The sequence below is a fragment of the Oncorhynchus masou genome, chromosome 5 (genome assembly GCF_036934945.1).
Source record: "Oncorhynchus masou masou isolate Uvic2021 chromosome 5, UVic_Omas_1.1, whole genome shotgun sequence".
In the NCBI taxonomy this organism is placed as follows: Eukaryota; Metazoa; Chordata; class Actinopteri; order Salmoniformes; family Salmonidae; genus Oncorhynchus; species Oncorhynchus masou.
This window is the reverse complement of record NC_088216.1, coordinates 9,500,433-9,524,581: the sequence shown is the minus strand read 5'-3', so window position 1 is coordinate 9,524,581 and position 24,149 is coordinate 9,500,433. Positions and strand designations below refer to the sequence as shown.

Sequence of the window (24,149 nt, the reverse complement as noted above, 5' to 3'; positions counted from 1 at the left end):
ATCACTTGATTATCAGAGGAGTGTATTGTGACATCAGCTAGAACTACTCAGACATTCTAAATATCACTTGATTATCAGAGGAGTGTATTGTGACATCAGCTAGAACTACTCAGACATTCTAAATATCACTTGATTATCAGAGGAGTGTATTGTGACAACAGCTAGAACTACTCAGACATTCCAAATCAGGCTTCATCCATATCATGAAGGTGGATATTGATCCAACCATTTCAAAGGTAATGACCGGGCTGACGGAAACAGGATATGCCTTTCCAATTTTATAAATGCAGGCAGACAATTTGTTAGTTCGTATGACATGGTGGGTTCTTCATGTGTCAGTAAACATGTATAAGTGAGAAATGGAGGTGGGAACTCCTTTATGTGCAAATATTTATATAATAACCGTCACATCTTAGAGCTGCTGACTACAGTCCACGGGACAAGAACACGTTTTCTATTTCACGCAACAGTTTTTAAAACCATCAGTAGAGTTGAAAATGCGATGGAAACCAATTTAACTTGTATTTTTCATTCGGTACATGAGAATTTAACAGCAAACGTTGTTTTGAAAATGTGTATGTTTTATGCAGGTTCTAGAATACTCACATGGAAATCTGTCGCAAATTGCATGGAAACTTAACAACGAAGGTGGATATTGATCCAACACCTGCCCCGTATTCAAACCAGCCCACTGGGCACAGACGTCACTTGAACGTCTAGTTTCTATTTACATTTCTTTGAGTCCTCAACTAAAGTGAATTCAACATGAAAGCAACACAAAATGTCACCTGTCATTGGATTTAGGTTGCCAGTTCAGTAAAAAATAAAAAATACCTGATGTTCATGGCTTTAAACAAATCCAATCAGTTTTCCACATTAATCAAACATTGTGGATTTGTTTTGTAGAAATGACGTGGAAACAAAGTTTATTCAACCAGTGGGAGGCTTGTAAATGACCCCAGGAAAGTAAAACAAAGAAGTCTTCATTGAGACAATGATAAACAGCAATCTGTGGGAGAGTTGAGGTGGATATTATAAAATAAGGATCTGCTGGATTCCAAGTCAAACCAAGATTCTTTATTTCTAAGCTCAGAGAGAATAACAGAGTTATACAGAGCAGTGCAGACAGTCTGAATTCTGAAGCATTGGGTGATGAGCACATATCTTTATAGTTGCTTGTTCCTGGGCAGGATATTTATTCATACAAGGATGCAGGTGCAGCTGGTTTGCAACACAGGATGATACTCCCAGGAACAGGAGATTATAATAGGACAGTTTCACAAGGTTAGTCACATACTCAGATATGTGGACACATACAATTAACATTTTGCATTACAGACACTGTGAACATTTTCATGTCATTAAATCATCAGTGGGCAACAGGTAAACACATTCTCAATCAACAATATAAGACAATTGGAGCACTGTGTATGTTCTCTGATTAATTTTAAGTCAATGTGATGTAAAATATAAATTTACACACCAGAATAATTAAGTCAATGTGAGGTTAAATATCAATATTCACACACTGGGAGAAGTAATTATTCTGTCCTGTGTGGATTCTCACGTGACTTTTAAGTGACTGTGATGAGAAATATGTCTTCCCACAGCCTGAGCATTTGTAAAACTTCTACCCTGTGTGTATTCTCTCATTTTTTTCCAATAAACATTTCTGTTTAAAACTTTTTTCACACTGGCAACACCCCTGTGTGTTTTCTCTCATGTTTTTTCAGATCCCCTGACTGGTTGAAGCACTTTCCACACTGGGAGCAGTGGTAAGGCTTCTCCCCTGTGTGTATTCTCTCGTGTCTTTTCAGGCTCCCTAACTGGTTAAAACTCTTCCCACACTGGGAGCAGTGGTAAGGCTTCTCCCCTGTGTGTATTCTCTCGTGATGTTTCAGGGACCTTATTAGGTTAAAACACTTGCCACACTGAGAGCAGTGGTAAGGTCTCTCTCCTGTGTGTATTCTCTCATGATTTTTGAATTCCCCTAAATGGTTAAAGGTCTTTCCACACTGGGAGCAGTGGTACGGTTTCTGCCCTGTGTGTATACGCTCATGATATTTGAGGGAGTGTAACCGATTAAAACTCTTCCCACACTTGGAGCAGTGGTAAGGCTTCTCCCCAGTGTGTATTATCTCATGTTGCTTCAAGGCCCCTAAGAGGATAAAACACTTGCCACACTGAGAGCAGTGATAAGGTTTCTCCCCTGTGTGTATTCTCCCGTGTATTTTCATGTTACCTGCCTGGCTAAAACTCTTTCCACACTGGGAACACTGGTAAGGCTTCTCCCCTGTGTGTATTCTCTCGTGTAGTTTCAGTGTCCCCAAATCGTTACAACCCTTTCCACACTGGGAGCAGTGGTAAGGCTTCTCCCCTCTGTGTATTCTCTCGTGTCGTTCCAGCTTCCCCAAATCATTAAAACGCTTTCCACACTGGGAACACTGGTGTCTTCTTGCTGGTTTGGGCATCTCTGGCTCTGGTTCCTCTGAGTCTGGTCTTTCTCCTGCCAAAGACAGTGTTTAAAAAAAAAATAGAGACCCAAATGAAACCTCCACACGATAAAACAACAGTGCTACGAGAGTAAATCCGAATCAGATCTCTCAATAACCCGAGGCCAGTTTTAACAATCTTAGTATGATTTTAAAACAAATGTAGAGCTTCCTGGTAATTACTGCTATATTTATATTACTTATTTTATTCATCCTGTTTTACAAGTCAGAACACAAAAACCTGGACAGTTCTAGGACACTGAAGACACAGACGTCGCTGGATTCCAATCGAGCAGGAAGTTCTAAATATATAACTTTCATAGCTGTATGATAAAGAATGCGACCTACACACTTCCTTAACTTCTTCGATATAGGGGGCGCTTATACGGCTGTGAATGCGCCAGGAATGAGCCTACACTTTCTGTCGTTTCCCCAAGGTATCTGCAGCATTGTGACGTATTTGTAGGCATATCATTGGAAGATTGACCATAAGAGACTACATTTACCAGGTGCCCGCTTGGTGTCCTCTGTCGAAATAACTGCGTAAACTCCAGCTGCGTGCATTTTTCCATTTGGTTCAGAGGAGACACCAAACTGCCACGAGTGATTTATCATCGAATAGATATGTGAAAAACACCTTGAGGATTGATTCTAAACAACGTTTGCCATGTTTCTGTCAATATTATGGAGTTCATTTGGAAAAAAGTTTGGCGTTGTAATGACTGAATTTTCGGGGGGGTTTCTTAGCCAATACGTGATGAACAAAATGGAGCGATTTCTCCTACACAAGTAATCTTTTTGGAAAAACTGAACATTTGCAATCTAACTGAGTCTCCTCATTGAAAACATCCGAAGTTCTTCAAAGGTAAATGATTTTATTTGAATGCTTTTCTTGTTTTTGTGAAAATGTTGCCTGCTGAATGCTAGGCTTAATGCTATGCTAGCTATCAATACTCTTACACAAATGCTTGTGTAGCTATGGTTGAAAAGCATATTTTGAAAATCTGAGATGACAGTGTTGTTAACAAAAGGCTAAGCTTGTGAGCCAATATATTTATTTCATTTCATTTGCGATTTTCATGAATAGTTAACGTTGCGTTATGGTAATGAGCTTGAGGCTATGATTACGCTCCCGGATACGGGATTGCTCGACGCAAGAAGTTAAACATAAAATAACTAAAGAAGTAATTTTGTGTGATAGTCAAAAACTTGGTTTTTACATCAGACACAAAAGCACATCAGTAACATCTCTCCGTTGTCGAAAGGGATCGACACCTGCTGTTTAAATGGACCGATTTCTTATTTAGACGTTGACAGGTTTTCAACATTTTGACTATCGCTGAAGTCATATTTTGGGTAAAGTAAAAAATAAGGTGAAATATTTGGAAAGATGTTCCTAAAACTGATAGTAACTACAATAAACAAATTATAAACGCAACATGTAAAGTGTTGGATGTTTCATGAGCTGAAACAAAAGACTGCAGAATTTTTTACATCCATGTTAGTTAACATTTATTCTCTGCCAAGATAATCCATCAACCTGACAGGTGTGGCATATCAAGCTGATTAAACAGCATGATCATTACACAGGTGCACCTTGTAATACTGTTTAGCCATCGAATAGCTTTGATGGGTACTCTCTCATCTGTGTCTATGGGACTGAGTTGGGCCTCTGGAGGTTGAGCTGACAATTGATTCATTACTTACTGATAAACACCTAAAGCCGGGTTGGGGGGTTAAACAACACCAGGTGCAGATGACCACAGGATGAACCCAGGATGGCTTGTGATGCCCCCCGATCAGCATGGGAGGGGTGGAATCAGCCCTGACTAAGCATTTATAAGAGCTCTGTTTTTCATTCAAGGTTAAGCTCTCAGCAACATACTCAAGAGTGTGGGGTCAACAGCTTCATTATTTCAATAATTAATCAATATTAACTAAAAAATGATTGTTTGAAGAAATTACAAAGTCTCTCTCAGTATACATGAATTTCCATGACAACGCCCGCTGCGTCAATTTTTTTTTTTTAGACGTTCACAAATTTTGTACATATTGACTATCACAAATGTCATGATATTTTGTGTAAAGTAAAAATCATTTTGGGGTAGATGTTGCTAAAAAAATATATAAAACACAACATGTAAAGTGTTGGTCCCTTGTTTCATGAACTGAAATAAAAGACCCCAGAATTTTTCCATAAGCAAAGAAGCTTATTTCTCAAAAATATTGTGCACAAATGTGTTAACATTCCTGTTAGCGATCATTTCTCCTTTGCCAAGATAATTAATCCACCTGACAGGTGTGGCATGTAAATGTAAAGTCAATAGATTAGGCCCTAATTTATTCCTTTACAATGACTGACTAAAATTAACTGTAAATCGTTGAAATTGTTGTTTATATTTTGGTTCAGTATACACACACAGTGCATTCATTAAGGATCCAGACCCCTTAAACTTTTCCAAATTTTGTTACATTTCAGCATTATTCTAAAATTGATTAAATAGATTTTTCCCCCCTCGCCAAACTAAACTCAGCAAAAAAAGAAACATCCTCTCACTGTGAACTGCGTTTATTTTCAGCAAACTTAAGATGTGCTCAATTGGATTGAGATCCGGGCTCTTCGCTGGCCATGGCAGAACACTGACATTTCGCTCTTGCAGGAAATCACACACAGAACGAGCAGTTTGGCTGGTGGCATTGTCATGCTGGAGGGTCATGTCAGGATGAGCCTGCAGGAAGGGTACCACGTGAGGGAGGAGGATGTCTTCCCTGTAACACACAGCGTTGAGATTGCCTGCAATGACAACAAGTTCAGTCTGATGATGCTGGCCCCTCCACCTCCAAATTGATCCCGCTCCAGAGTACAGGCCTCGGTGTAATGCTCATTCCTTCGACGATAAACGCAAATCCAACCATCACCCCTGGAGACAAAACCGTGACTTGTCAGTGAAGAGCAGTTTTTGCCAGTCTTGTCTAGTCCAGTGACGGTGGGTTTGTGCCCAGAGGTGACGTTGTTGCCGGTGATGTCTGGTGATGACCTTCCTTTCAACAGGCCTACAAGCCCTCAGTCCAGCCTCTCTCAACCTATTGCGGACAGACTCAGCACTGATGGAGAGATTGTGCGTTCCTGGTGTAACTTGGGCAGTTGTTGTTGCCATCCTGTACCTGTCCCGCAGGTGTGATGTTCGGTTGTACCGAGCCGGGGCAGGTGTTATTATACTTGGTCTGGCACTGTGAGGATGATAAGCTGTCCATCCTGTCTCCCTGTAGCGCTGTCTTAGGCGTCTCACAGTACGGACATCGCTATTTATTGTCCTGGCCACATCTGCAGTCCTCATGCCTCCTTGCAGCATGCCTAAGGCACATTCACGCAGATGAGCAGGGACACTGAGCATCTTTCTTTTGGTGTTTCCAGAGTCAGTAGAAAGGCCACGTTAGTGTCCTAAGTTTTCATAACTGTAACCTTAATTGCCTACCGTCTGCAAGCTGTTTGTGTCTTAACGATCGTTCCACAGGTGCATGTTCATTAATTGTTTACGGTTCATTGAAGAAGCACGGGAAACAGCGTTTAAACCTGTTAGGGATATGGGGCAGCATTTTCACTTTGGATGAATTGTGTGCCCATAATGAACTGCATCCTACTCTGTCCTAGATGCTAATATATGCATATTATTATTACTATTGGATAGAAAACAGATGTCAGATGTGGGACTTGATGGAAGGGGAATGAGTCAGTGGTCTGTCAGAATGCCCGTTCCTGGTTGCGCACATTACGGTTGAGATCGCCTGCGTTCCATTACTCTACAGACAAAAACGAATGCTCCGGTTGGAACGTTATTGGATATATATAATAATAACATCCTGAAGATTGATTCTCTACTTAGTTTGACCTGTTTATTCGACCAGGAATAGAACTTTTTTAAGTTTTTGTCCGAGTTCGCCTGGACCAGCGCCAACTTTTGGACATGTGAACTGTGCTAGCAAAAGTAGCTAATTGGACACTAGTAATGGACATTATGGAACAAAACAATGATTTATTGTGGAACTCGGACTCCTTGCACTGCATTCTGATGAAATATCATCAAAGGTAAGGGAATATTTATGACGTAATTTCGTATTTCTGTTGACTCCAATATGGCGGAGAAATATTGTTACGTCTTAGCACCATTTTAGATTATTACATAGTATGCTTTTTTCGTAACATTTTAAAAAATCTGACACAGCGGTTGCATTAAGAACCAGTGTATCTTTAATTATATGTAAAATATGTATCTTTAGTCAAAGTTTATGATGAGTATTTCTGTTATCTGGCGTAGCTCTCTGTAATTACTCTGGATATTTTGGAGGCATTTCTGAACATGGCGTCAATGTAAACCGAGATTTGTGGATATAAATATGCACCTTATCAAACAATACAAACGTATTGAGTGTCATCTGATGAAGATTATCAAAGGTTAGTGATTAAACCCTTTACAATGAAGATCAGTGATGTTATTTGGAATTTTACGAACAATCTTTGAAAGACAAGGTCCTGAAAAAGACCCGGAATTTTTTTTGCTGAATTTATTTTGTATATGTTGAAAAGTTTTTTTTCTCTCAGACATAAATAAACAACTCCAGGTGAAAGACAAAGACCATAGCTGTAATAAAATAACAAATGAACTGGCAAAGCAGCAGAGCGAGGCCCGCATCCAGCAACGTCACGAGTCACGTTTTGCAGCCGTTATAGTACAGCACTACAGGGAGAGAGAATCCATGGGAAAACATCCACAGGACTAGTTTCAATGTATGGAATCACTTAGGAGTTTCTGGATTTTGGGTAAACTTCTCCTTCAAAGCATCAGACTCCATAGTAATTCATCATTAGATGCTACAGTCCTCCTTTAAGACTCCATCATGTTTCATCATTAGATGCTACAGTCCTACTTTAACCTGTTTGGGATAGGGGGCAGCATTTTCACGTTCAGATGAAAAGCGTGTCCAGAGTAAACTTCCTGCTCCTCAGGCCCAGAAGCTAATATATGCATATTATTATGCACATTGGACAGAAATACTCTGAAGTTTCTAAAACTGTTTGAATGATGCTTGTGAGTATAACAGAACTCATATGGCAGGCAAAAACCTAAGAAAAATCCAACCAGGAAGTGGGAAATCTGGGGTTTGTCATTTTGCAACTCATTGCCTATCGAATATACATTGTCTTTGGGGTCATATTGCACGTCCTACGGCGTCCACTAGATGTCAACAATCTTTAGAACGTTGTTTGAGGCTTCTACTGAGAAGGAGGGGGGAATGAGAGCTGTTTCAACCAGAGGTCTGCCAGAGTAGCATGAGCTGATCACGCGCTTACATGTGAGAGCGACCTGCATTGCAATTCTAAAGACAAAGGATTCTCTGGTTGGAACATTGTTGAAGCTTTATGTTCACAACATCCTAAAGATAGATTCTACACATCGTTTGACATGTTTCTACGAATTGTAATATAACTTTTTGAATTTTTTTGTCTGAACTTTCGCCTGGACTTGCCCGCGCCTCGTGAGTTTGGATTTGTTTACCAAACTGATGAAGATCATCAAAGGTAAGTGAATATTTATAACGCTATTTCTGACTCCACAACATGGCGGGTATCTGCATGGCTTGTTGTTGTGTCTGAGCGCCATACTCAGATTATTGCATGGTTTGCTTTTTCCGTAAAGCTTTTTTGAAATCTGACACAGCGGTTGCATTAAGGAGAAGTATATCTATCTATAATTCTGTGCATAATACTTGTATCTTTTATTAAAGTTAATATGAGTATTTCTGTAAATTGATGTGGCTCTCTGAAAATTCGCCGGATGTTTTCGAGGCACAACATAACTGACCATAAAGTGCCAATGTAACCTGAGATTTTTGGATATATATATATATATATTAACTTTTTTGAACATAACATACATGTATTGTGTAACATGAAGTCCTATGAGTGCCATCTGATGAAGATCATCAAAGGTTAGTGATTAATTTTCTCTCTATTTTTGCTTTTTGTGACTCCTCTCTTTGGCTGGAAAATGGCTGTGTGTGTTTTTGTGACTCCTCTCTTTGGCTGGAAAATGGATGTGTGTTTTTGTGACGAGGCTCTGATCTAACATAATTATATGGTATACTTTCACTGTAAAGCTTTTTTTGAAATCGGACACGATGGGGAGATTAACAATAGGCTAAGCTTTAATTTGGTGTATTGCACTTGTGAATGCATGAAAGTTACATATTTCTCAAAAAATATTTTTGAATTTCGCGCTCTGCCTTTTCAGCGGAATGTTAGCCATAAGAAGTTCAGACTCCATAATGTTTCATCATTAGATGATACAGGCCTCCATTAAGACTCCATAATGTTTCATCATTAGATGCTTCAGGCCTCCTTTAAGACTCCACAATGTTTCATCATTAGATGCCACAGTCCTCCTTTATACTCCTTCATGTTTAGAATGTGTCTGGAAGCGCTACTCTATCTATTCTACTCTCATCCTTTCAGTTTTAATAATATTTAATAATAATAATAATAATGTTATAATAGGTAATAACTAACTTTAATAACTAGGGTTAATACCAGCCTGGAGCCCCAACAAAATATTTCTATACCCCCCTCTAACAATACCGCTACAGAATTAGCATAGTAGGCCATGTAATTTAAGGTAATCTGAAATATTTATTTAATATTTATTTACTTATTCCTTGCCACCCATTTTGAAACTCACTGCAGCTCTTTGTTAAGTGTTGCTGTCATTTCAGTTTCCGTGGTAGCTGACGTGTACAGTGTTGAGTCATCCGCATACAGACACACTGGCTTTACTCAAACGTTGTTGGCATCTTTGATGAAAACCTGCTTCAGAGCAGAACCTGCTGCTTGAACAGAGTTCTGAGTAGAGGGTCTGAATACTTAAGTAAATGTAATATTTCAGTTTCGTATTTTTTTTAAATTAATTAGCAAAAATATCAAACAAAAATGTTTTTGCTTTGACAGTATGGGGTATTGTGTTTTTAGAATAAGGCTGTAACCTAACAAAACGAGGTAAATGTCAAGGGGTCTGAATTACTTTCCGGAGGCACTGTACTCTCCGATGCCAAGTCTCGGATCATCCCTCAGAGGTCCCCACTCTACTCACCGTATGTGTAGTGATGTCCAGTCAGTAGAACCTCATGAAGGTATATCACCACAACATGCTGCATTACAGATCTCTTGAACAGAGATGCCTTTGAACAAGGCCCATTCCTCTGGTGGATTGAGCCATCAAGCCCTCTGGAGGTGTCAGATCCTACTACTATAGAACCTGATGAAGGTACGGGGTGGAACTCATTATACGGATGTAATGGCTAAAGTAAAGCGGTTTTAAACAAGATAAATCTCTTTTCTATTCTTTCCAGCGGCTCCAACAGCGGAAATGGCCTCAAGCACAAGATAAAAATCCCAGGACGGGACGAGCTGTTTGAGTACCGGGAGTCGGTGACCCTTCATAAAACAACAGATCAGGGGGTTCCACTGTATTGTTGTTGCAGCCTAAATGGCAGACAAATACACCTTTAGAGTTGAAAAGGCTTTCCTTCGACAGAAAGCAGAGTAGCTCTGAAACAGAGCAACAAAGGGACTGATTTGTTTCTGATCTCATCATCTGTTAAATACACAGACCTTATTGTGCTATAGTGTGTGTGTGGCTCTAGAACTCATTAGCTGGTTGTCCTGGTAACAGATATCAGTGGGCAGATCTATTTTATTTGTTCAAACTAAACTACAGCACTTACTTTGATGAGTTAAATCTGATCCTTTCTTCTCTTCTCCTCCTCTCACAGTTCCACTCAGCCCCGTTGTTTTCCTGCAGTCCACCAGCAGCACAGACAACCTCTTCATACCCAGCAGTAAGGTGCGACCAGGAGAGGCACGACACATGGACTCCGGGAGGGAGGAAGGGCTAGCGTTGTCCTGGTAACCATAAAGAGGGGACACAGACACATATCATTATGGATGCTTATGTCACTGTTGTCATGAAGTGCTTTACAGAAACACAGGCCAGACCCCGATAGAGCAAGCTGTATGCTAGACCAGACCAAGCTGTATGCTAGACCAGACCAAGCTGTACCATCTGGTGTTCTGATCTGGAGAGACTCTTCTCTGCCTCGTCAGCATCAGGATGTTGTTGAGGCTCCCCAGAGGATCCACCATAGTCATGTCTCTCTCCTGTGTGAACAAGAACATCAAACAGATAGTGAACTTATGACCGTATATTAAAATCATAGGGTCTTAGACGAGGCATTAATCTCTCTAAACAGGGCCTAAAATGCAAATGTTAAAGGGTAGTTCCACAAAATGGGTGCCTTTTGCGTCCCTTTGATATTTTAAGTGTAAATTATGCTCCAATATTGCATTTTAAAAGCCTGTTATACTAGATGAGATGCACTTTAATGTAGACCACGTGGAGAATTTAATAAATCCAATTTAAAAGATCCCAAAATATATGTACCAAAGGCAGATTGACACTTTAACAATTTATAAAGTACTGAACAACATATTCAAGTGTAGAATTTCATTAGAATGCCCCTTAAAACTCCACATTAGTTCAACAACTGCATAGTTTGTGCCCCTGTTTAAGACAGTACTCACTGGTGTTAATCAGATATGCTGTCTCCTCCTCTTTCACACTCAAAACGTCTTCCTTCTTCACCTCTTCTGCGATAGCATCCTCTTCCTCTCTAAAATGTTCTTCCTCAATAACATCATCTTCTTCTTTCACGACAATGTTCAGCCCCAAAGCTTCATTCTGCATACAGCAGGCCTCCTCTTCTTTAGCAAGGGAGTAGTTTAGTGAACTCATGGTCCGGGATGTTAGAATTAGCGACTAGCCTAGTGCTAGGCTCAGTATCAATGTTTAATAACTTTGCAAATTGAACAAGCAAAATAGGTTAAAGTTAACCAGTTGATACGTCAAATGAACTGCGTTAACAACACTGAGATTAGCTAATGTACATTAATAATGTCTAAAGCGTCAATCTTTCGGTTTTATGTTGGCTAGCAAGCTACCGAGGTGCTTGAAAGAGGAGCCGTGTTGTTGTTCCTGAAGAAGCGTCCCGTCCAGTCCATTATACGTCACGCAAGAATCATCACCTGAAAGACGCCCATCGCCATCTGCTGACTGGAGTGGGTAACGCAGTTTGGAAACAATAGTTACTTCACTTTTTGCATTGGATAGAGCATCATAATAATTTAACAATAAGCTGATATATTTTCTCTTACGTCTTACAAATAATTATTTCCTGTACACCGAAGTAGAAGCTTAATTAATTTGTAAATGATGAATAAATACTGTGTTTTAATACACATTTGCTCTGTTCATTTTTCACATTCGTTTGTATCTAGATGTGACGGTACTAATCCCTTAAAGCTACGCTCTTTAAGATACAAATCATCCTGTAAACCAGGGGTGGGCAACTCCAGTCCTCGGGGCCTGATTGATGTCACACTTTTTCTCCATCCCGAGCAAACACAGCTGATTAATCAAACTGCAATCTAAACTGAAGATCATGATTAGGTGATTACTGGAGTCTGGTGTGTTAGCTGGGGCAAAGCTGTGACACTAATCGGGCCCTCGAGGACTGGAATTGCCCAACCCCGCTGTAAACAATATCGCAAATGTATCACATGCAAATAGAACTTGATAAATCTGTGGTGCTTTCCACTGAGTTGACAAAACATTAAGAACACCTGCTCCTTCCATGACATAAACTGACGAGGTAAATCCAGGCTAAAGCTATGATCCCTTATTGATGCCACTATATAAATCCACTTCAGTCAGTGTAGATGAAGGGGAGGAGATGGCTTAAATAAGGATTTTAAAGCCTTGAGACAAATGAGACATGGATTGTGCATGTGTGCCATTCAGAGGGTGAATGGGGAAGACAAAATAGTTAAGAGCCTTTGAACAGGGTATGGTAGTTGGTCCCAGACGTAGGTTTTTGTCAAGAACTGCAACGCTGCTGGGGTTTTCCAGCTTCCCATGTGATTTGTTTTCTCATGAGCATGGCCTTATTTCTATTACAGCATATTGGATGACATTCATTCATATTCCATTCAACCTGTTCAATGTAACAGCAACAGGTTTAGGCTACTATGTGATACTAGAATTTTCCCTATACCCATCATGAGATTGCTACAACCTAGCCTATGAATGGAAGTTTAGAACGTAGGTGCACACAGGTCGAGATACGTTTTTTAGGTGACAGACAGTGACACATGGACAGACAGTCGTGAAGACATCACCAACTAATTATCATGGTCCAAACACACCAAGACAGTCATGAAGAGGGCACAACAACAACTTTTCCACCTCAGGAGAGCGAAAAGATTTGGCATGGGTCCCCAGATCCTCAAAATGTTCTACAGCTGCACCATCGAGAGCATCCTGACCGGTTGCATCACCGCCTGGTATGGCAACTGCTCGGCATCTGACCGTAATGCACTACAGAGGGTTGTGACCATCACTGGGGTCAAGCTTCCTGCCATTATGGACCTATATAAAGAAAGCCCAAAAATCAGATACTCCAGTCACCCAAGTCATAGACTGTTTTCTCTGCTCCCGCACGTCAAGTGGTACCGGAGCGCCAAGTCTAGAACCAAAAGGCTCCTTAACAGCTTCTACCCCCAAGCCATAAGACTGCTGAACAATTCATTAAATGGCCACCGGACTATTTACATTGATCCCTCCATTTGTTTTGTACACTGCTGCTACTCGCTGTTTATTATCTATGAAATGTCACTTCACCCCTACCTACATGTACAAACTACCTCGACTAATCTGTACCCCGCACACTGACTCGGTACCAGTACCCATTTACATTTACATTTACATTTAAGTCATTTGGCAGACGCTCTTATCCAGAGCGACTTACAAATTGGTGAATTCACCTTATGACATCCAGTGGAACAGCCACTTTACAATAGTGCATCTAAATCATTTAAGAGGGGGGTGAGAAGGATTACTTTATCCTATCCTAGGTATTCCTTAAAGAGGTGGGGTTTCAGGTGTCTCCGGAAGGTGGTGATTGACTCCGCTGTCCTGGCGTCGTGAGGGAGTTTGTTCCACCATTGGGGGGCCAGAGCAGCGAACAGTTTTGACTGGGCTGAGCGGGAACTGTACTTCCTCAGTGGTAGGGAGGCGAGCAGGCCAGAGGTGGATGAACGCAGTGCCCTTGTTTGGGTGTAGGGCCTGATCAGAGCCTGGAGGTACTGCGGTGCCGTTCCCCTCACAGCTCCGTAGGCAAGCACCATGGTTTTGTAGCGGATGCGAGCTTCAACTGGAAGCCAGTGGAGAGAGCGGAGGAGCGGGGTGACGTGAGAGAACTTGGGAAGGTTGAACACCAGACGGGCTGCGGCGTTCTGGATGAGTTGTAGGGGTTTAATGGCACAGGCAGGGAGCCCAGCCAACAGCGAGTTGCAGTAATCCAGACGGGAGATGACAAGTGCCTGGATTAGGACCTGCGCCGCTTCCTGTGTGAGGCAGGGTCGTACTCTGCGGATGTTGTAGAGCATGAACCTACAGGAACGGGCCACCGCCCTGATGTTAGTTGAGAATGACAGGGTGTTGTCCAGGATCACGCCAAGGTTCTTAGCGCTCTGGGAGGAGGACACAATGGAGTTGTCAACCGTGATGGCGAGATCATGGAACGGGCAGTCCTTCCCCGGGAGGAAGAGCAGCTCCGTCTTGCCGAGGTTCAGCTTGGGGTGGTGATCCGTCATCCACACTGATATGTCTGCCAGACATGCAGAGATGCGATTCGCCACCTGGTCATCAGAAGGGGGAAAGGAGAAGATTAATTGTGTGTCGTCTGCATAGCAATGATAGGAGAGACCATGTGAGGTTATGACAGAGCCAAGTGACTTGGTGTATAGCGAGAATAGGAGAGGGCCTAGAACAGAGCCCTGGGGGACACCAGTGGTGAGAGCGCGTGGTGAGGAGACAGATTCTCGCCACGCCACCTGGTAGGAGCGACCTGTCAGGTAGGACGCAATCCAAGCGTGGGCCGCGCCGGAGATGCCCAACTCGGAGAGGGTGGAGAGGAGGATCTGATGGTTCACAGTATCGAAGGCAGCCGATAGGTCTAGAAGGATGAGAGCAGAGGAGAGAGAGTTAGCTTTAGCAGTGCGGAGCGCCTCCGTGATACAGAGAAGAGCAGTCTCAGTTGAATGACTAGTCTTGAAACCTGACTGATTTGGATCAAGAAGGTCATTCTGGGAGAGATAGCGGGAGAGCTGGCCAAGGACGGCACGTTCAAGAGTTTTGGAGAGAAAAGAAAGAAGGGATACTGGTCTGTAGTTGTTGACATCGGAGGGATCGAGTGTAGGTTTTTTCAGAAGGGGTGCAACTCTCGCTCTCTTGAAGACGGAAGGGACGTAGCCAGCGGTCAGGGATGAGTTGATGAGCGAGGTGAGGTAAGGGAGAAGGTCTCCGGAAATGGTCTGGAGAAGAGAGGAGGGGATAGGGTCAAGCGGGCAGGTTGTTGGGCGGCCGCCCGTCACAAGAAGCGAGATTTCATCTGGAGAGAGAAGGGAGAAAGAGGTCAGAGCACAGGGTAGGGCAGTGTGAGCAGAACCAGCGGTGTCGTTTGACTTAGCAAACGAGGATCGGATGTCGTCGACCTTCTTTTCAAAATGGTTGACGAAGTCATCTGCAGAGAGGGAGGAGGGGGGAGGGGGAGGAGGATTCAGGAGGGAGGAGAAGGTGGCAAAGAGCTTCCTAGGGTTAGAGGCAGATGCTTGGAATTTAGAGTGGTAGAAAGTGGCTTTAGCAGCAGAGACAGAGGAGGAAAATGTAGAGAGGAGGGAGTGAAAGGATGCCAGGTCCGCAGGGAGGCGAGTTTTCCTCCATTTCCGCTCGGCTGCCCGGAGCTCTGTTCTGTGAGCTCGCAATGAGTCGTCGAGCCACGGAGCGGGAGGGGAGGACCGAGCCGGCCTGGAGGATAGGGGACATAGAGAGTCAAAGGATGCAGAAAGGGAAGAGAGGAGGGTTGAGGAGGCAGAATCAGGAGATAGGTTGGAGAAGGTTTGAGCAGAGGGAAGAGATGATAGGATGGAAGAGGAGAGAGTAGCGGGGGAGAGAGAGCGAAGGTTGGGACGGCGCGATACCATCCGAGTAGGGGCAGTGTGGGAAGTGTTGGATGAGAGCGAGAGGGAAAAGGATACAAGGTAGTGGTCGGAGACTTGGAGGGGAGTTGCAATGAGGTTAGTGGAAGAACAGCATCTAGTAAAGATGAGGTCAAGCGTATTGCCTGCCTTGTGAGAAGGGGGGGAAGGTGAGAGGGTGAGGTCAAAAGAGGAGAGGAGTGGAAAGAAGGAGGCAGAGAGGAATGAGTCAAAGGTAGACGTGGGGAGGTTAAAGTCGCCCAGGACTGTGAGAGGTGAGCCGTCCTCAGGAAAGGAGCTTATCAAGGCATCAAGCTCATTGATGAACTCTCCGAGGGAACCTGGAGGGCGATAAATGATAAGGATGTTAAGCTTGAAAGGGCTGGTAACTGTGACAGCATGGAATTCAAAGGAGGCGATAGACAGATGGGTAAGGGGAGAAAGAGAGAATGACCACTTGGGAGAGATGAGGATCCCGGTGCCACCACCCCGCTGACCAGAAGCTCTCGGGGTGTGCGAGAACACGTGGGCGGACGAAGAGAGAGCAGTAGGAGTAGCAGTGTTATCTGTGGTGATCCATGTTTCCGTCAGTGCCAAGAAATCGAGGGACTGGAGGGAGGCATAGGCTGAGATGAACTCTGCCTTGTTGGCCGCAGATCGGCAGTTCCAGAGGCTACCGGAGACCTGGAACTCCACGTGGGTCGTGCGCGCTGGGACCACCAGATTAGGGTGGCCGCGGCCACGCGGTGTGGAGCGTTTGTATGGTCTGTGCAGAGAGGAGAGAACAGGGATAGATAGACACATAGTTGACAGGCTACAGAAGAGGCTATGCTAATGCAAAGGAGATTGGAATGACAAGTGGACTACACGTCTCGAATGTTCAGAAAGTTAAGCTTACGTAGCAAGAATCTTATTGACTAAAATGATTGAAATGATACAGTACTGCTGAAGTAGGCTAGCTGGCAGTGGGTGCGTTGTTGACTTTGTAGGCTAGCTGGCAGTGGCTGCGTTGTTGACACTACACTAATCAAGTCGTTCCGTCGAGTGTAATAGTTTCTACAGTGCTGCTATTCGGGGGCTAGCTGGCTAGCTAGCAGTGTTGATTACGTTACGTTACGTTAAAAGAACGACAATAGCTGGCTAGCTAACCTAGAAAATCGCTCTAGACTACACAATTGTCTTAGATACAAAGACGGCTATGTAGCTAGCTAGCTACGATCAAACAAATCAAACCGTTGTACTGTAATGAAGTGAAATGAAAATGTGATACTACCTGTGGAGCGAAGCGGAATGTTGACCGGGTTGTTGAAGTTCTATTCGGTAGACGTTGGCTAGCTGTTGGCTAGCTAGCTAGCAGTGTCTCCTACGTTAAGGACGACAAATAGCTGGCTAGCTAACCTCGGTAAATTAAGATAATCACTCTAAGTCTACACACTCTAAACTACACAATTATCTTGGATACGAAGACAGCAAAGACAACTATGTAGCTAGCTAACACTACACTAATCAAGTCGTTCAGTTGAGTGTAATAGTTTCTACAGTGCTGGTATTCGGTAGACGGTGGACGTTAGCTAGCTGCTGGGCAGATAGCAGTGTAGACTACGTTAGGACGACGAAATACGATAATTACGCAATTATCTTTGATACAAAGACGGCTATGTAGCTAGCTAAGAAGAAATTGCTAAGATTAGACAAATCAAACCGTTGTACTATAATGAAATGTAATGAAAAGTTATACTACCTGCGGACCGAAGTGTAGATGCGACCGCTCACTCCAACCCGGAAGTACCCCTGTATATAGCCTTGTTATTGTTATTTTATTGTTTTACTTTTTATAATTTTTTACTTTAGTTCATTTGCTCAAATTTTCTTAACTCTTCTTGAACTCTACTGTTAGTTAAAGGGCTTGTAAGTAAACATTTCACTGTAAGGTCTACACTTGTTGTATTCGGCGCATGTGACAAATAAAGTTTGATTTTATTTGACAAATTCAGGTATGTTTATCCCGTTTTTTTCTGTTTAAGAAACCTTTGTCAACAGAATCGGCAGAATGAATACACCACAGTTCACTTTCACAACAGCCACGTTGTATTCCTTCTCTCCTCCTCTCACCTTTTCCCTTCGCTTCTGGACTTCAATGCACAACACATCAGCTGTATGTGACCAGGAAAGAAAACATTTACAAGCCAAAACATATCATAACTGAAACACACAGCCTACATCGTTGTCACCATATTAGCTAAAGTAACATCATAGTCAACATAGCTAATAGAACTAACGCGTTAGTAAACCTGCTACAATCATGCAGTAACGTTACAGTGTACAGTCAGTAAGCAGTTTAGCATTTACATTGGTGGGCCCCGGAGGCAATACATTTATAAAACCAAAAGCTTACCTTGACTTGGAAGAGTTCCAGTGTTGTGTTGGATAGTCATAGCCAGCTAGCATCCCTCTGTTTGAGCAGGGTGTTTCAGTAGGCTAAACTAGCTAGCTGCATTTGCTAGCTAAGTAAGTGAAAATGAAAGTGGAAAATAAATGACAATATATCTCTCTCTATTGCTTCTCCTTCATTTTGAAATAAATTAATTTGTTCAAAACCTTTCAACAATTATCTTTCTCTCTCTTTTAGTCAACTACTCACCACATGTTATGCACTGCAGTGCTAGCTAGCTGTAGCTTATGCTTTCAGTACTAGATACATTCTCTGATCCTTTCATTGGATGGACAACATGTCAGTTCATGCTGCAAGAGCTCTGATAGGTTGAATGACGTCCTCCGGAAGTTGTCATAATTACTGATTAAGTCTATGGAAGGGCTTGGGATCCATGAGCCTCCTAGGTTTTGTATTGAAGTCAATGTACCCTGAGGAGGATGGAAAATAGTATGTTTTATTCAATTATTTGGCGATGTGATTATATTTAGTATAGTTTTTCCAGAAATTATGTTTTTAATGTTTTACCAATTTATTTTGTTCTGAAAATCACTCAGGAGGATGGTCCTCCCCTTTCTCCTCTGAGGAGCCTCCACTGAACCCAAAGGACATCCAGCCAACTTGACACAATGGTGGGAAACATTGGAGTCAACATGTGTCAGCATCCCTGTGGAAAGCTTTGGACACCTTGAAGAGTTCATGCGCCGACGAATTCAGTCTCTTCTGAGGGAAAGGGGGAGGTTCCTAGTCCATATTAGGATGTTTTTTTTTCCTCCAAATGTTTGGTATGATGAGTGTATATATAAAAAGAAAATATTGCATGACCAAAAGCAAAATTCTATTAAAAAAAAATTGACTAGAGTACAAGCGTATGTGTGTTCTCTCAAGAGCTTTAAGTAGCCTATATTTGATGTGATATTTTCCTTTGGAGACAGGATTGCGTCATGGCACCGATCTGGGGAAGTGAACCAAACACATTTCTGCAGTATTGAAGGTCCCCATCATTCTTAAAACGAAGAAGGTTGAAACCACCAAGACCCTTCCTACTGCTGGCTGCTCCGACAAAACAAACAATCGGGGGAGAAGGGCCTTGGTCAGGGAGGTGACCAGGAACCCAATGGTCACTCTGACAGAGCTCCTCTGTGGAGATGGGAGAACCTTCCAGATGGACAACCATCTCTGCAGCACTCCACCAATCAGGACTTTATGGTAGAGTGGCCAGACGGAAGCCACTCCTCAGAAAAAGGCACATGAAAGCCTGCTTGGAGTTTAAAAGGCACCTAAAGGAGTCTCACACCATGAGTAACAAAATTCTCTGGTCTGATGAAACCAAGATTGAACTCTTTGGCCTGAATGCCAAGCATCACGTCTGGAGGAAACCTGTCACCATCCCTACGGTGAAGTGTGGTGGTGGCAGTAACATGCTGTGGGGATATTTTTCAGCAGCATGGACTGGGAGACTCGTCAGGATCAAGGGAAAGATGAACGGAGCATTGTTGAAAACTTGCTGCAGAGCACTCAGGACCTCAGACTGGGGCAAAGGTTAACCTTCCAATAGGACAATGACACTAAGCACAAAGCCAAGACAACTCAGAAGTGGCTTTGGGAGATGTCTCTGAATGTCCTTGAGTGGCCCAGCCAGAGCCCGGATTTGAACCCGATCGAACATCTCTGGAGAGACCTGAAAATAGCTGTGTAGCGATGCTCCCCATCCAACCTGACAGAGCTTGAGAGGATCTGCAGAGAAGAATGGGAGAAACATGAGGCTCATGCTGTCCTCAAGGGCACATTGACATATTTTTCACCAAATCGTCTCTGGGGTTCAAACCAGAGACCTTTCAGTTACTGGCCCAACACCATTATCCGCTAGGCTACGTGCAGCAGGAGCCCCATGTTGACAAGAGAGCACATCTTTATTTCTCCCTCATTATGAACATTCATATTGGTCAACAGTCCTACTGTGTGTATTGAACATTCATATTGGACTGTAGCAGCTAGCTAACTGGCTACTGATCAATCTGTTGTGTGTATTGAACATTCCTATTGGACAGCCTTACCTATAGAGTAGCACCACCACCCATCAGACCGTTCTCTTCTTGATGTCAAAGCTGCAGTGTATTGTTGCTATAGGAGTTTATGATTAATAATCCTATTTATTTCAAGCCCCACTAAGATGTCACCATACTATTCCTTTAAAGCCCCTCTGTCAGATATAAATCATCAGAGTGGGAAACCAACTGACATGGAAACAATGGAGCAAATGTATCACTATCAGAGGGGTGTATTATAACATCATATAGAACTACTCAGACATTCCAAATATCACTTGATTATCAGAGGGGTGTATTATGACATCATATAGAACTACTCAGACATTCCAAATATCACTTGATTATCAGAGGGGTGTATTATGACATCATGTAGAACTACTCAGACATTCCAAATCAGGCTTCATCCATATCATGAAGGTGGATATTGATCCAACAATTTCAAAAGTAATGACCGGGCTGATGGAAACAGGATATGCCTTTACAATTTTATAAATGCAAATAGACAATTTGTAAGTTTGTTTTACATGGTGGGATCATTTTGTGTCAGTAAACATTTATGAGCGAGAAATGGTGGTGGAAACTCCTTCGTGCGCAAATATTTATATAATAACCATCAGATCTTAGTTAACTTGGAGTCACGTGATGATATGTTGTGTGGTCCTCCCTCTACGACTTGGGAACTCATGCAGTTTATTAGGCTACAGATGAAATAAGTTATGAACTTCACAGGGTGGTGAAAGTGCACGTGATGAGCTTGATGCTCCTTTCCAATACATTTTGATGGTCTTATTCTGGTGACATGATGATTGACGCTTGGTTGCCTGTTGACAAATAAAATAATATCTCTCTCAACCATAATAATCTCATCATGTAGGTAGCCTACCAACACTGTATCTGTGAGCTGCTGGCTACAGTGCACGTTGCCATGTTTCTTCATTTAACACAACAGCTTTTTAAAACCATCAGTAGAGTTGACAATGTGATGGAAACCCATTTAACTTGTATTTTTCATTCGATACATGGGAATTCAACAGCAAAAGTCCCCCCCCCCTTTGTTCAGGGACACATTCTTACAAATATTTACAAATTAAGTTCAAATAAACGCAGTTGACAGTGAGAGGACGTTTCTTTTTTTGCTGAGGTTACAATTACCATTTTCCATTACAGAGTCTGTGAACATTTTAATTTCATTAAATCAGTGGGCCAACAATGCAAATGTCAACAATGGAGAAAATGCATCACATCCAAATATCACTTGATTATCTGTAGTGCTGGAGGAATGACACACCCAGATAAACACACACAAAGAGTTTAAAAAAGGACCGTTTAAACACATGGAATCTGATCTACTCTATATTCAAACTGACATAACTCCATATTCACCTCATGTTTTCTAATAAAAACATACAAATATATTTTTGAGTATACTTTGTACAATTCAATTTCATATGGTTTCAACAGGTAAACACATTCTCAGGCAACAATATGAGACAACGGGACCACTGTGTATGTTCTCTGATGAATTTTAAGTCAACGTGATGTGAAATATCAATATACACACTAGAAGTAATTATTCTCCCGTGTGGATTCTCACATGACGTTTAAGTGACCGTGATGAGTAATATGTCTTCCCACAGTCTGAGCATTTGCAAGGGTTCTCCCCTGTGTGCAGTCTCATGTGTTCTTTCAGCTTTCCTGAATGGTTAAAACACTTTCCGCAGTGGGAGCAGCGGTAAGGCTTCTCCCCTGTATGTATTCGCTTATGAGCGTTCAGGTTTCCTGACTCTCTAAAACTTTTTCCACAATGGGAGCAGTGATAAGGCTTCTCCCCTGTGTGTATTCGCTCGTGAGATTTCATGTTTCCTAACTTATTAAAACTCTTTCCACACTGGGCGCAATGGTGTGGCCTCGCTCCTGTGTGTATCCTCTCATGTCTTTTCAGGCTTCCTAATCTGGTAAACCTAGTTCCACACTGGGAGCAGTGGTAAGGCTTCTCTCCTGTGTGTATTCGCTCATGAGCTTTCAGGCTTCCTAACTGGTTAAAACTCTTTCCACACTGAGAGCAGAGGTGTCGTCTTGCTGTTTTGGACATCTTTGGTTCCTCGAAGATTGGTTTTCCTCCTGCCAAAAACAGTGTTTATTTAAAGAGAGACGTAAATTGAAATAATTGATAATCATAACAATGAGCAATCCATCAGATGGGTTTACACCCATTCCCCCTCTAATCAGTGGACCTTCCCCCACGGAAACATTGATCACTGACCTCAGCAACGATGCAAATCCTAACTATGCCGAGGGGCTGGAAATGTTAGATTTTGAAGCGAGAAAAATGCAGACATTGGGCCAGATGCTTTCCAAAATAGACCATCAGGCAGAGGCCTTGTGAAGGTTCTCTCCAGTTTAGCCCTCAACTATGCCCACCAGTAGAGATGGACAGTGTACCAGTACCTCAATGCCCAACAGAGGTACGAGCAGGAAGCTGGGGAGCTCAAGGCACAGGTGGAGAGAACCAGTGAGCTGGCATCGAAAGCCGAAAAAGATAAGCTACTGCTATCCGAGGAACTGTGTGTGAGAACAGATAAACACTGATAACAAAGAATACGAACAAACTCTTGACCAAGTCCATATTCTAAAGGAACAACTCGTTTTAGCCAAAACGAAATATGATGCTGTCCACGCAAATCAACTTGATGCCCTGCAAACGGTTGTGAATGAAACAACTCAAAGCAATAATGTTCTATTTCAAAAGCTGCAGACCAAAGACAATCAGTTAACTTCTTATGGCTGGGGGCAGTATTGAGTAGCTTGGATGAATAAGGTGCCCAGAGTAAACTGCCTGCTACTCAGTCCCAGAAGCTAAGATATGCATATTATTAGTATATTTGGACAGAAACACTCTGAAGTTTCTAAAACTGTTTGAATGATGTCTCGAGTATAACAGAACACATATGACAGGCAAAAACCTGAGAAAAAATCCTAACAGGAAGTGGGAAATCTGAGGTTTGTAGTTTTTAAACGCATCCCCTATTGAAGATACAGTGGGATATTGGTCATCTTGCACTTCCTAATGCTTCCACTAGATGTCAACAGTCTTTAGAACCTTGTTTGATGCTTCTACTGTGAGGGGGCCGAATGAGAGGGGAATGAGTCTGCCAGGAGCCATGATCTGACAATGTGCGTTCATGTGAGAGTTACATTGCATTTCTACAGAGAAAGGAATTCACTGGTTGGAACATTATTGAAGATTTATGTTAAAAACACCCTAAAGATTGATTCTATACTTCGTTTGACATGTTTCTACGGACTATAACGGAACTTTTTGACTTTGTCTGCTCGTGCGTCATGAATTTGGATTACAGGGCTGAAGGAATTTGGACATAAATTATAAACTTTATCGAACAAATCAAACATTTATTGTGGAACTGGGATTCCTTGGAGTGCATTCTGATGAAGAACATCAAAGATTAATGAATATTTATAATGCCGTTTCTGACTAATGTTGACTCCACAACATGGCAGATATCTGTTTTGCCTTTTTTTTTCTCTGAGGGCTGTACTCAGATTATTGCATGGTATGCTTTTCCCGTAAAGACTTTTTGAAATATGACACAGCGGTTGCATTTAGGAAAAGTTTACCTTTTGTATCTTTTGTCAATGTTTATTATGAGTATTTCTGTAAACTGGAAATTTTTGGACATAAATATGCACTTTATCAAACAAAACATACATGTATTGTGTAACATGAAGTCCTATGAGTGTCATCTGATTTTTTTTATTTTACCTTTATTTTATTAGGCAAGTCAGTTAAGAACAAATTCTTATTTTCTTAGTGGGTAAACTGCCTGTTCAAGGGCAGAACGACAGATTTGTACCTTGTCAGCTCGGGGGTTTGAACTTGCAACCTTTCAGTTATTAGTCCAACGCTCTAATCACTAGGCTACCCTGCTGCCCCAGATCAAAGGTTAGTGATTAATTCTCTGTCTATTTCTTCTTTTTGTGTTTTTCTTTGACTTGGCGGTGACCTAACGTAA

The 24,149-nt window shown here is 42.2% G+C and overlaps 3 pseudogenes; all 3 read right to left on the bottom strand.

Moving 5' to 3' along the window:
* The window catches only part of LOC135525834 (zinc finger protein 850-like), a 227,988-nt pseudogene that overhangs the window by 148,604 nt on the left and 55,235 nt on the right, over positions 1 to 24,149 (bottom strand).
* On the bottom strand, positions 1,077 to 12,049 carry LOC135532498 (zinc finger protein 501-like; annotated as a pseudogene).
* Positions 20,648 to 24,149, bottom strand: part of LOC135525331 (zinc finger protein 23-like) — a 35,090-nt pseudogene continuing 31,588 nt past the window's right edge.